Below are 12,681 nucleotides of genomic sequence, written 5' to 3'. Positions count from 1 at the left end.
CATGTCTGTTGGACTCCAAAGTCTGTGTTCTTTTCTCTACAGAAGGTAAGATTGCCTAATAAAACAGCAAGAATTTCTTGGAGGCAACTTATAAAAATAAATAAAATAATTATTCTTTCTAGATCTCAATTGGTACTTGTATTAGGGTACTCTAGAGAAATAGAACCCATAGGAGAAATTCATAGATATAGATAGATAGATAGGTAGACAGATAGATAAATAGATAATAGGTAGATAGATAGATAAAGGTCTTATATATTGGCATTGGCTCATTCAATTATGAAGGCTGAGAAGTCCCACAATCTGCTCTCTGCATTCTGGAGAACCAGAAAGATGGTATAATTCAGTGCAAGTCCAAAAGCCTGAGAGTCTCGGGAATCTTCTATTCATATTTCTCTTTATTTATTATCTGCAGAATAAAGGTCACTTAATATAGTTAAAAATGTGAAAAAGCAATGAATAGGAATAAAAATAACTATTTGAAGACATAAGAAAACATGATGAGAATAGCCAGATTCATTTATTTAAAGTGATAGAAGGAGAAAGAAAAGTTAAATTATTTCCAAGTGAGTGAAACAATCCCCACACAAAGAAATAGATAGCCTGACCAGGCGGTGGCACAGTGGATAGAGCGTCGGACTGGGATGCAGAGGACCCAGGTTCGAGACCCCGAGATTGCCAGCTTAAGCACAGGCTCATCTGGTTTGAGCAAAGCTCACCAGCTTGAACCCAAGGTCACTGGCTTGAGCAAGGGGTTACTTGGTCTGCTGTAGCCACCTGGTCAAGGCACATATGAGAAAGCAATCAATGAGCAACTAAAGTGTTGCAACAAAAAACTGATGATTGATGCTTTTCATTTCTTTCCATTCCTATCTGTCCCTATCTATCCTTCTCTCTGACTCAATCTCTATCTCTGTAAAAATAAAAATAAAAAAAAATAAAAAAATAAAAATGGAGACCCTGGCCAGGTGAGTCAGTGGATAGATCATCATCTCAGTACACAGTGGTCATATGTTCAATCCCTGATCAGGGCACAAACAAGAAGCAACCAATGAGTGAGCAACTAAATAGGACAACTAAGTGGAGCAATAAGTTGATGCTTCTTTCTCTCTCTCTCCATCTCTATCCTCCTCTTCCTCTCTCTCTCTCAAATCAATGGAAAAATAAAAAAAGAAAAGAAAAATAGAAGCCAAGAGCAATGAGTTGTATATAAAAATGTAATCCATTTAGTTCACTTGGACAACATTATCCATTCTATCTTGATTCACTGCTAATCTTTTTGACAGTTCTCAATTTGTCATACTTTCTGGAAAGAGAAAGTTCATTTTTAAAAGAGAAAATGCTATTGTCAGCTAAATTTTGTTATTTTTACCTGTACTCTTCTATCCAGTTTGTCATATCAGAGTTTTACAATATTTATGCAAGTACTGAGAGGATTATTGTTGGTTGACATTTTTCTGAGGGGCAGATCCTACATATTATAAGAATATTTAAAACTATTAAAGTATAACATTACTGCCATCTGTTGGATTTGATAGAGTTCGAGTTTTAAGTTATCCCAAGAATGGAAAGGGGTCGATGTTTTTATTCCCCTTTGCCAACACCATCTACATTTTGACTACTGGTAGACTATGAAAGATTACAAAATATATATTATGATTATTGACTAGATCTTTTCAAAAGATACAATTATTTTAGGAAAGAAAGCACAATGAATAAAATAAAAAGCAAGAACTCTTAATTATTTTAATACCTATAGATAAATGAAAACTGCAGTTTTCCTATAGAAAATATCCAATCAACTCTATTTTTCCACATAGACCACGCTAACCCCAATTCTTCATCCTGTTCCATGCTGTCACTACAAAAAAACTGGATGATGTCCCCAAATCTTAGAGACTCCTTTTACCTCAGTTTTCTTGTTTGTTAATTTTTAATTCTTATGATATATCTCTTATTAATTTTCCATAACAGTAGCATATATAGTCGTCGTTTAAAATTTTTTTTGATTCATTGCTGGGCCACTGCTGGCCTCTACGATAGAAAAGACAAAGACCTTCTCTGTGAGGCTGTCTTGCTACTGTATGACACAGGGTCAGGACCACAACAAAGGAAAAGAGGAGACAGCAGTATACCCCACAATGACCCAAGAAAGAGACAAAATGCTCTGCAACTATATGGAGGTACATTTGAGAGCTTTAGAAACTTTTGAATGTTCTCATTATAAAAATAAAGCATTTGCTGAATCATTGTAATGCCTACTAACATTATTCATCGAGTACAAAAGCCATGCAATTTGTAGAGAAAATATTTAAAAGGTATGCAACCTATGGAACTTCCTACTGTAAGAACGTCGGGAAAAGGCAATACTTGATTTATTCCCAGTGATGCGAACCCTCCAGGACACTTCAGGATTGTTATGAAGGGCCTGAACTTAGACTTCTTGAAATGTTAAATCTCTCTAGTGTGTACAGAAAGCATTTTTCAGGGCTTCTGTGTCTGTTTCTTTTTCATTCCTATCTTAGTAAATGGAGTTGGGGGAGGTCATATATATATTTTTATTTTTACTGTTTCTTTTCACTTCTTTCATTCTGTGGGTTTAAGTATAGATTAATACTATACCTTGGAATTGTCTATATTTTATTGTGCACATAAAGCTGTAGTGCAGGGAATTGATTGTCATTTTGAAGGGAAAATATCCCCAACTCTCTTAAAGTTGGCAAAATACCACATTTGCTTTCCTTTCTCCATTCCCTTAGAGGAAGAGATGGGACATTTACTGTTACAATGGCTAGAGAGGTGTACTATCATCCTTCAAAAATAAATTTTAATATCTGTTCCAGATCATACGTCTTGGCCAATATGCACAGATTTACTTGGAGTATGTAATCTTGTTACTTAGAATGCTTTTTTTTAATTAAAGAAACATTGACCACAGAACTATTCTATGGTGATTTACAAAATTAAAATACAGTCTTATGAAAAGTGAAAACTCATGTTATAGACTTGATGTGTCAGTTGGATTTAACAATGCACCTGTCGTGTAGTTACTGTCTTTGTTGTGTAAGGTTTTTCACGGAAGAATTCTCAGTTCCATTCTCTTCCAACAGTGAGAGGAACTGTGTCTTCACACTGACCCCTAGTGGCAGTTTGGGAGGAAGTTGGGGGAGGGGCAAAAAAGGTAATGGAAGAATTGCTCTGCACACTCATTTAATTTGAAACACTCTCAGTGTGTCTTTTAGACATTTTTATTTTTAAACATTATTAGAAGATAGTGATCTGGAAAACATTCAGTTGGAATGCTTTCAAAGAAATAATGTTCTACTGCTAAATGTGTGTTAAGAGATGTTTAGGTTTGTCATTGTTCTTTCTTTAAGGTGCAGTCACTTCAGAATGTATTGCCACATTCATTGTTCTGGTGGCTGAATATCTGCTGTACTCTATAACCATAAAGTATAAATAGGCTAAAAAACAGAGATTAATCTCATTGTTATTGTAGTTATTCTACTGTTGATTTTTTGCTCTTGACTTTGTATAATAGGAAAGATCATTTTGTTTTAAAATTCTTATTTATATAGCTTTGTTGAAAGATGCTTCATTCTTTGAATTAGAATGCTCACAACATGAATATCCTGCAAGATAACGAGCTAGTTTTAAATATTTCAAGTTCAGATTCATATTAAGGATGCTTCAAGCTTTTGTATTACAGATGATTCTTTTAAAAACTTATAAAGTGTTGGCCCTGGCCGGTTGGCTCAGTGGTAGAGCATCGGCCTGGCATGCAGGAGTCCCGGGTTTGATTCCTGGCCAGGGCACACAGGAGAAGCGCCCATCTGCTTCTCCACCCCTCCCCCTCTCCTTCCTCTCTGTCTCTCTCTTCCCCTCCCGCAGCCAAGGCTCCATTGGAGCAAAGATGGCCCGGGCGCTGGGGATGGCTCCATGGCCTCTGCCTCAGGCGCTAGAGTGGCTCTGGACGCCCCGGATGGGCAGAGCATCGCCCCCTGGTGGGCATGCCGGGTGGATCCTGGTCGGGCGCATGCAGGAGTCTGTCTGACTGCTTCCCCGTTTCCAGCTTCAGAAAAATACAAAAAAACCCCACAAAACTTATAAAGTGTTATTTACTACTTTAAAAGGCGTCTGAAATGAATAAGTAAAATAAACGGGCACAATCAATATGGTAAACTTAAGAATTATTTCTGTGTTATTTCTATCCAAGTTTACTGAATGGATGCTTCTCCTCCTCTGCCTGATGAAATGCTGTTGTGACATAAGCTATCCTGAACTGAGAACATCATTCTGAATTTGAAGAAATATAGAGCATGAAAAGCTGGATTTTGCAATAAGACCAGTTAACTCCGTATCCCTATTTTGTGTCAGCTGATGCCCACTTGACCTTCACAACATGAACTCTGTTAGCAACCAGTTTTGTGAGGCTAGCTAAATCCCATGAAATGTTCAATTAGAAGATTATCTGTGTGCTTTTAATACCTAGAGAGTAGAGGGTGACATTTGTATAATGGTATTTTAAAGTTACTGGTACCTCTTTAGGGTTTCATTTCTAGCATTACTGATTTTCAGAGGAAATGTCTTTATATTTTGTGAGTCCTCTCTCACTTGCAGTTTTAGGCAGTACTTTAAAAACCTACATAAATTCCATTTTTACTCATCCCTGGCCTTTTATATTAGCCTTTCCCCAAGATTTGCCTTCCCTGTGGAAACGGCCATTATGGCTCAGTAATTACAGATAAATGGAAAGACTTGGGAGGGATTCCTGAGGAAACCGCCCCAGCTCTAGCCTGCAGGTGTTGGAGATTTGGCTTTCTAGCTCAGAAGTTGTCAGAAAATGAAAATTTCACACACACATGCAAATTTGGCCACATGATCATATTTTTTCATTATCCAATAAATTATGACAGGATATAGGGGAATCCCTCCCTTGTAGCTCACAGTGTCAAAAAATGATGAGGACAATTGCTGACACATGTGTAGCAGGCACTGAGCTAAGTGCTCGAAATGGAATATATCATTACGTCCTGAAAACAGTCCTATGAAGTAGGGAATATTACTTCATGTCCATTTTGCCGACAAAGAAACAGAGGCACGTCTTGGCTCAAGGTCACTGAGGTGGGCTGGATACTCACACTGAGGTAGCCTGCCTGCTACATGCAAAGGGAGCTTGCAGGAGTTGAAGCTCCTAGTTTACCCCTTCTTGCAGCTTCTCTCTGTGTCTTCTGCTCAGTGCCTCTTGGACTCAACTTCTCCAAATCTTTCAAACCAAATGTTTCCCTTTGCCTTTCTGACCTCCTAGAATCCTTCCTGACTGGGAGGGCCAGGGCTCCTTGAATTTCAATAAGAACCTTTGAAGGAGTGAGTTTTCTTCCTCTCCTTTCCTTCCTACCCTCCTTCCACCCTCCTCCCTCATTCCCCTTCCCCAATCTCTCCTCTCCCCCTCTTCTTTCTCTTCCTCCTCTTATAAAGAGTTTTAAAAAGGCAAAAATAAAAATATATTCAATGAATGGTAAAATTTTTTCATTATGCTCTAAATCAAAGTGGTCTGCCTCGTTTCTCATTCCCTGAGGAATGATGGAGTGAGCCAAGTAGATTCTATCCTTTTTCTTTCCATAGAAAATACTCTACTTTTTAACACTTAAGAGAAATGATAATCTTAAAAAAAAGAAAGAAAAGGTAATGCACTAATAGTCAGAACACCAGGGTTTTTTTTACTTTTTTATTTTTATTTTTTTATGCTCCTCTCTCTTTCTCTCTTTTTTTTCTTTTTAATTGATTTTAATTTATTGTGTTTACATAGATTCTAGTGTTGCCCCAAATGCACCTCCCCTCCCCCATATTCCCCTCAACATCTCCCTTGCCCCCCCTCCCCATCTCGCCCTCCCCCCTTCCCTTCAGGTTTATCCCATTCTATCATCCCCTTTCCCTCTCTTCTCTTTTCCTCTGGTCCCTTTGATCCCTCCTCTGTCTCAATTCCTTTCCTCAGTTCACATTGTTCATTGGATTCCTCAAATGACAACTGTGGAAAACAGTATGGAGATTCCTCAAAAATTGAAAATCGAACTGCCTTTTGACCCAGCTATCCCACTGTTAGGAATATACCCCAAGAACACCATAGAACTGTTTCAAAAGGAGAAATGCACCCCCATGTTTATGGCAGCATTGTTCACAACAGTGAAGATCTGGAAACAGCCCAAGTGTCTTGTCAGTGGATGAGAACACCAGGGTTTTGATCCTGTGTCTGTTGATTGAATTGCTTCATGAACAGGTTTTTAGACTATCTAAAATTTACCTTTTTAAACTATAAAACAAACAATAAAAAGTGAATCTAGATTATCTATTACATTTTGTGCCTCTGAGTAATTACCCTCCACCCAGTATCAGAAGGAGCCTGGCACACAACTTTTTCTAGGAACTGGATGGGATCACACTGTACTACTACTATTACCATCTCAACCCTAGAGCTGTGGAGTGTCTTGCCTCTGCACTTGGGCTTCTTTGTAATTACTTCACCATTGCTTGGGTGTTCTTTACGTGCCAGACACCAAGCTAGGCCGTGGGGATAATATATAGTTGGGAACACGACAAAGGGCCCATGAAACTATTTTTTGTAAAGGTTATTTCAGAAGTAAAAATAGTATAGAGTAAATAAAGCAGCACAATGTCATAGAAAGGGCACACAGGACCCCGCGGCTGTGAAAGGAGTCACAGGCAATGGCCCAGAGCTCATCAAAGAAGGCCTCTCAGAAGTAACGTTAGAGCTGATGAGAATAAGCCAGTCTTGGCAAGTGCCAGGGGTTTGGTATTTGCTGTCACACTAGAGCATTCAGCATCCTTCTTATTTAGTTAAGAAAATCAACAATATGGTACCTCTAATTACTTTGGGACTGTGTCTCTTGTCATCTACAGATATGTAAATAGACTGATTTCCAGGCTAAACAGAAACATTTGGTAACCGCAAAAGCCATTTATTATGAATATTATAACACCTTGACCATTATCCCTATTCTATCAGGAGATAAGTCAGCCATGTAAAATGAAGACAGTTGTTCCTTCCTGATGGCAGCTGGTTAATTATTAGCAGGCATTCTAGCTTTTGAAACAGAAGGTGGCGTGTATAGAAGTGAAGTAGTGTGATTGAACAGATAGGTCAATAAGGATTCCATGTCACTTGTAAGAAAATTACATTTGATTTCCCTAGAGAAAAATCTGTGTGCTGTTTGTGGAAGTTAGCACGTGCTGGTCGCTCTGCAACTAGCATTTCTCTTGAGAAACCATGATGTCACAACAACTATAGCAGAAAAACACATTCTGCAAAATCATGCCTGCCAAGTGAATCAGTATGATAGAAAGACTGGTCCCACATACTCGTAAATAATTTTTGCATTTTTATTATTTTGATCTAGGATGGAAAACTTCATGCACTTGTTTCTATGGCTGGGTTTTACTTTAATAATAATAATTATGATAATTATGACTTTAAAACGCTTTGTTTCCAGCATTTGCCTGCAACTAATTGTGCTTCTCTTCCTTACCACTGATAAGCTTCTTTAAATAATATTTCTTAAAAGGGAGAAAACTCTCCTGGCTACCTTTTGTCAACCCTGGAGTTCCACTGTAGTCCCAGTCCCCTGCAGCTGGAGGCTGCAGTGGGTCAGCGTTGTTTTCGACTCTGAAATTGATCAACTTAAGGAACATGTTAGACATCTTGGATCATTACCTTTGCTGAAAAACTGGCTGAAACAGGAGTCAGGAATCCTGTTCACAGCAGTCCAAGTCTGTTGGTGATAACCAGGAGACCTGCTTCTCATAATGGCCAGTGTCCCGGCCTGCGCACCTGCACAGACACACGGAACCCGCAAGGTTGAGCACACCAGTCCTGCGGGACTGCTGCAAACGCACCTCTCCTGACTGCTTGCAGTGTGTCTGCGGCCAGTAAGTCTTCCTTGGTGTGACTGGGCTCACAGAGACACGGGAAAAGTCATACTGGTGGGAATGGTTGCGATCACTGTTAACAAACAAGGTTCTGATTGCCAAAATCACCATCTGCTCCACCAGGTTCCACATAACACCCCGTATGCGGGCTCTGTTAAACAGATTTCTGTATTACCCAAGGTCACCCTTTAGTCATGTGTTAGACAAGAACCTCAAAATTGCAGCCAGGATTAAATTCTGAGAGGCACCAAATAATGTCATGTGATGATACAACCACAATAGGGTCAAGAATGTCTGCAAAGACAAAATATAGAAATCCCTCGATATATGAAATGAACACATCCTTAAAAAGTTGTCCAAAGTTCAAGATTTCATTTATTAAATTACATATGAAAGTTACTTCATGATACAATGACAGAGGTATTGGGGGTGGGGAGGAAATCGCCTGATCCCAACAACAACTGTCAATGATACAGGTATGGAGCCCAATTTGGTTGGGTCCTCTCCTCTTGATTCTTGCAGACTTAAAGTTGAGTTGACTACTTTTTCCTCACCCCTTCTCAACACCCACAGAGGTTTTCTTCATTACTCCATTTGAGTTGATCCAAGTCAGCACTTGGATTGACTTGTCAGCACTGGGGATAGAAATAAGACTCAAACACTGCTTCTCAGAAGTAGGTACCAGGTGCAGACAGCACGGAGGAGGGAGTGACTAACAAGGAGAGGTAGTGCTGGTCACAGATAGCTTCACAGAGGAGGGGTGACTGAGGACCTGAAGGCTGACCAGGGTTCCTCGGGCAGAGGGGCGGGAGCGGGAGGGAAAGGGGTTTGGGGCAAAGGGAACATGAGTGCAAAGGCACACAGACGTAAAGTCACAGTATTTTAAGTGAGCTGTAAATAGACTGTTTGTGTAACTGGATTTTTTCATAATAATGTTCTTAGTGCTCACACTGGAAGTGCTTTTTACATTGTGGGGCTTGGGTGCTTCTTGAAAAACTTGGTGCTGAATTCCTTTCCATGACAAGTGCTATAAAATAATATTTCAAGATAGCTGCTATTCTCTGTGAGCATTTGTGCCAAACCTCATTTTTAAACAAAATTAAGTATATATATGTTGAGCAAATAAATGCTCCGAGCTCATGTAAAAGAAAAGCCCTAACCTAGTTTTGAGGTCAAGAAATGCTTCCTTGAGACATTTCTACAGAAACATGAATGGTTAGTGGGAGGCATGGCTGACTGACTCAGTGGGTTTGAGCGTCATCCCGACACGCCAGGTTGCAGTTGATCCCTGGTCAGGGCACATACAAGAATCAACCAATGATGGCATGAATAAGTGGAGCAACAAATTGGTATTTGTCTGTGTGTGTGTGTGTTTCTCTCCCTTCCTTCTCTCTTCATCTCTCTCTCTAAAAATCAATTTAGAAAATTAAAAAGAGAGAAAGAAAGATAAATGGGAGTATCAAGAGGGAAGAGTGTCAGAAAGTGGGAGCAGCCTATGGGAATTCCCTGAGGTGAGAGAGAGCCTGGGCAGTCCCGGCGGCCGGGCACAGCCAGCCAGAGGTGTGGCAGGGAGCGTGGGCGGTGCGGGAGGCAGGCCGGGCACAGCCAGCCAGAGGTGTGGCAGGGAGCTGGGCGGGTGCGGGAGGCAGGCGCGGCGCAGGCCGGGCCCGGAGGTGTGGCAGGGAGCGTGGGTGGGTGCGGGAGGCAGGCCCGGCACAGCCAGCCAGAGGTGGGGCAGGGAGCGTGGGTGGGTGCCGGAGGCAGGCGCGGCTCAGGCAGGGCCGGAGGCCACGGGAGTGATCTGTAGCTACATCTGAGCAATGGGAAGCCATGGGAGTTCTAAGCAGGGGAACAATATGATTATATTTGTTATTTTAAAAGATCACTTTAGCTGTAAGATGGAGAAAGGATTAGAGAGGAAGAAGAGGGACCTGTCGGGACAGGGTTTACACTAATTCACAAGAGAGCGTAGTGAATCGGGCTCAGTGGGAGAGATGGAGATGGAGAAAAGGGAGAGATCTGAGAAATAGGAAGGTAGAAAACAGGACTTGGTAGTAGATTGAATACACATGACATGTCAAATTTGACTTCTTTTTACATATATCAAATGACACACAGATGTTTTGTACATTCCTTTTTTTTTTATTTTAGCTTGGTTCTTTTTTCAGTTAACATTTTAAACTCTTACTTGGTTAAACTCCAACTGGATGGAGACTAATGATGGTAAATATCAGAAAATAGTTTCAGACTATTGCGATGACATATGGCCTTATAATTCTGGATTTTGTAACAAAGCAGTTTGACTTCTGTCCCATTCATTTGCATAATACTGTATTATCCAGGAAACTGAAATGTGTTTTAAAATATGACAGGCTTGAGCTTGTATAGATATAAGAGGGGGAAAAATAAAACAGAATGTCTTAGGTTTGAAAGATAAAATTAATGCAATTCTTTTTTTTAAAAGTACAAATTCTGCATTCTTTACAACTGAAAATAGTTTCTTAGGTAAGAATACTAGCTTGATTTTCACCACAGTAGTTTAATCACAGTGATGCCTTTCACACATCAGCAGAACTGCACATCAGTCCCCGGCGGTATGGACACGTGGTGCAGGTTCCTCTGGGCACGCGTGATTCGTCTTCCTGTGCTAGCGGTTATGTTCGATTTAGTAAAAGCTGTATTCCACTGTGTACTAGAATCTCTGGTTTTTTTAACAGCTAGGTTTTTATGGACTTCCCTTAACTTCCCCCATAAAGAGCAAAGAAAAGAGCAGAAGGTGGATTATAAATAAGACAAAGCCAAACATGACTGTCCAGGGGAAAGGCAAGACAAAACCCGAGCAGAGGCTGTGAGCAGAGGCTCACCTGTGAAAGTTCCCGTGTCTTCATGACCCCATTTATTTATAAACAAGAGAGATTATGATGACACAGCATGACCCTATGGACTCACTGAAAATTTCCCAAACCCCCTGATACACACAAAAGACAAAGCCTTTGAGAATTTATTGGAATGCGTTTACCTGATATACTTCTGGCTTCTGTCATGGATGCCACTTAAGTACCACTGCTGTGTCCTTACTCTCCAAGATGTTTTAAAAATTGAATATTGTCAAATGAAAAACCATCAAGTGACAAAGGACTTGTGCATTTTAGCCAAGGTATGTTTATCATGATTAAAAACTAAAAAGTATTTGGTTCAAGGAACTGATTGCATTAAGTACCTGAAAAATAAGTCAAAGGAAAAAAAAAAGACTTGTTTTGAAAAGACTAAAGTATATATTAATTAATTAGAATATATTTATTATTTAATATTCTTACTGAAAGTTTTTTTTAATTCAATGTTTTAAATTGAGAAGTCTCTGATAAACATATGAGAGGCCCCCCAATTTTTCCTTATTTGTAAAATCAGATGACCATGTCAGCCTGACCAGGTGGTGGCACAGTGGATGGAGCATCGGACTGGGATGCAGAGGACCCAGGTTCGAGACCCTGAGGTCGCCAGCTTGAGCGCGGGCTCATCTGGTTTGAGCAAGGCTCACCAGCTTGGACCCAAGGTCGCTGGCTTGAGCAAGGGGTTACTCGGTCTGCTGTAGGCCCACGGTCAAGGCACATATGAGAAAGCAATCAATGAACAACTAAGGTGTTGCAACGAAAAACTGAAGATTGATGCTTCTCATCTCTCTCCGTTCCTGTCTGTCCTTGTCTATCCCTCTCTCTGACTCTCTCTCTGTCTCTGTAAAAAAAAAAAAAAAAAAGCTGACCATGTCAATTAATAATAAGAGAAAATTAAAAGTGAAATTATTTTAAAAGTGTTTTATTCCCTAAGCAAGGAATTAAATGCTAGCCCTCAAGTTATCATAGTGAGATGCAGAGCCTTTCTCCAAATATTTTTATATAAATAAATTTGGGTTAAATGTCATGTAAGCAAATTTTGGTTTTAAGGGACACCTTCCCAGAGATGGCACTATTGGTCAAATGTACACCAATTGTGGGAGAAATGGAACTAGGCACCGCCTTTGCCTTGGTATCAGGATGGTGTGTTTTCTGGATGGATTTAAGTAAACCAATGGTGGGAGGTACCTTCAACGTTAATACCAACCTAGGCCTTTATTTTTCAGAACTGCCACCTCTTATCATTTCTGTCCCCACTTCTTGCTGTTCAGGTTCTTTCAGAGCTAGTTTGTGCCACAATCATAGAATCCTTTCACATAGAGTTACCAGTCTCCTTATTGAGAATTTGCTTTTTGGACAATTGTGATAACCTCTTTTCGTAAGGTTGTTAATTCTTCTTTATTGTTGGCAAATTAAAGTGACAGTGCAAATTAAATCCAGTTCATCAGAATACAAGGTGATGGGCTAAATCGTATAGCATCACTTTAAAAAGTTATGGTTATTAATATAACCCTAAGTGAAAAAAATGTGTCAATATGAACTTAAAAGAGATGTTGATGTTATTGCTTTTATTGTCTTGATTACCTCTATTCCCGTGATACTTTAAATGGATTCTTAACACACAATTTTGGGTCTTCCTTGAAAACCAGGATGCTCTTTATATCTTATTGCTTGGAACATCTCTGATTTGAAGCCATTCCAAACATTATAGTACATAATTAAATTGTCCTCCTCTCATTAAAATGATCTATTTTTTATTTTTACTATTTTATGAGCTTTTAAAGAATTTACGAAGCAAGGACTATATAAAGTAGGGTGTTCTTAAAAAGAGATTTTGTCTTTCTAA

The 12,681-nt window shown here is 39.7% G+C and overlaps 1 protein-coding gene across 4 annotated transcripts in view; it reads left to right on the top strand.

Annotated features, from left to right (window-relative positions):
- The window catches only part of ARMC3 (armadillo repeat containing 3), an 85,138-nt gene that overhangs the window by 48,170 nt on the left and 24,287 nt on the right, over positions 1-12,681 (top strand). The gene's annotated exons all lie outside the window — the stretch shown is intronic.

The sequence above is a fragment of the Saccopteryx leptura genome, chromosome 5 (assembly GCF_036850995.1).
Source record: "Saccopteryx leptura isolate mSacLep1 chromosome 5, mSacLep1_pri_phased_curated, whole genome shotgun sequence".
Classification (NCBI taxonomy): domain Eukaryota; kingdom Metazoa; phylum Chordata; class Mammalia; order Chiroptera; family Emballonuridae; genus Saccopteryx; species Saccopteryx leptura.
The sequence above is the reverse complement of the archived record's forward strand: the minus strand, read 5'-3'. Positions and strand labels throughout refer to the sequence as shown.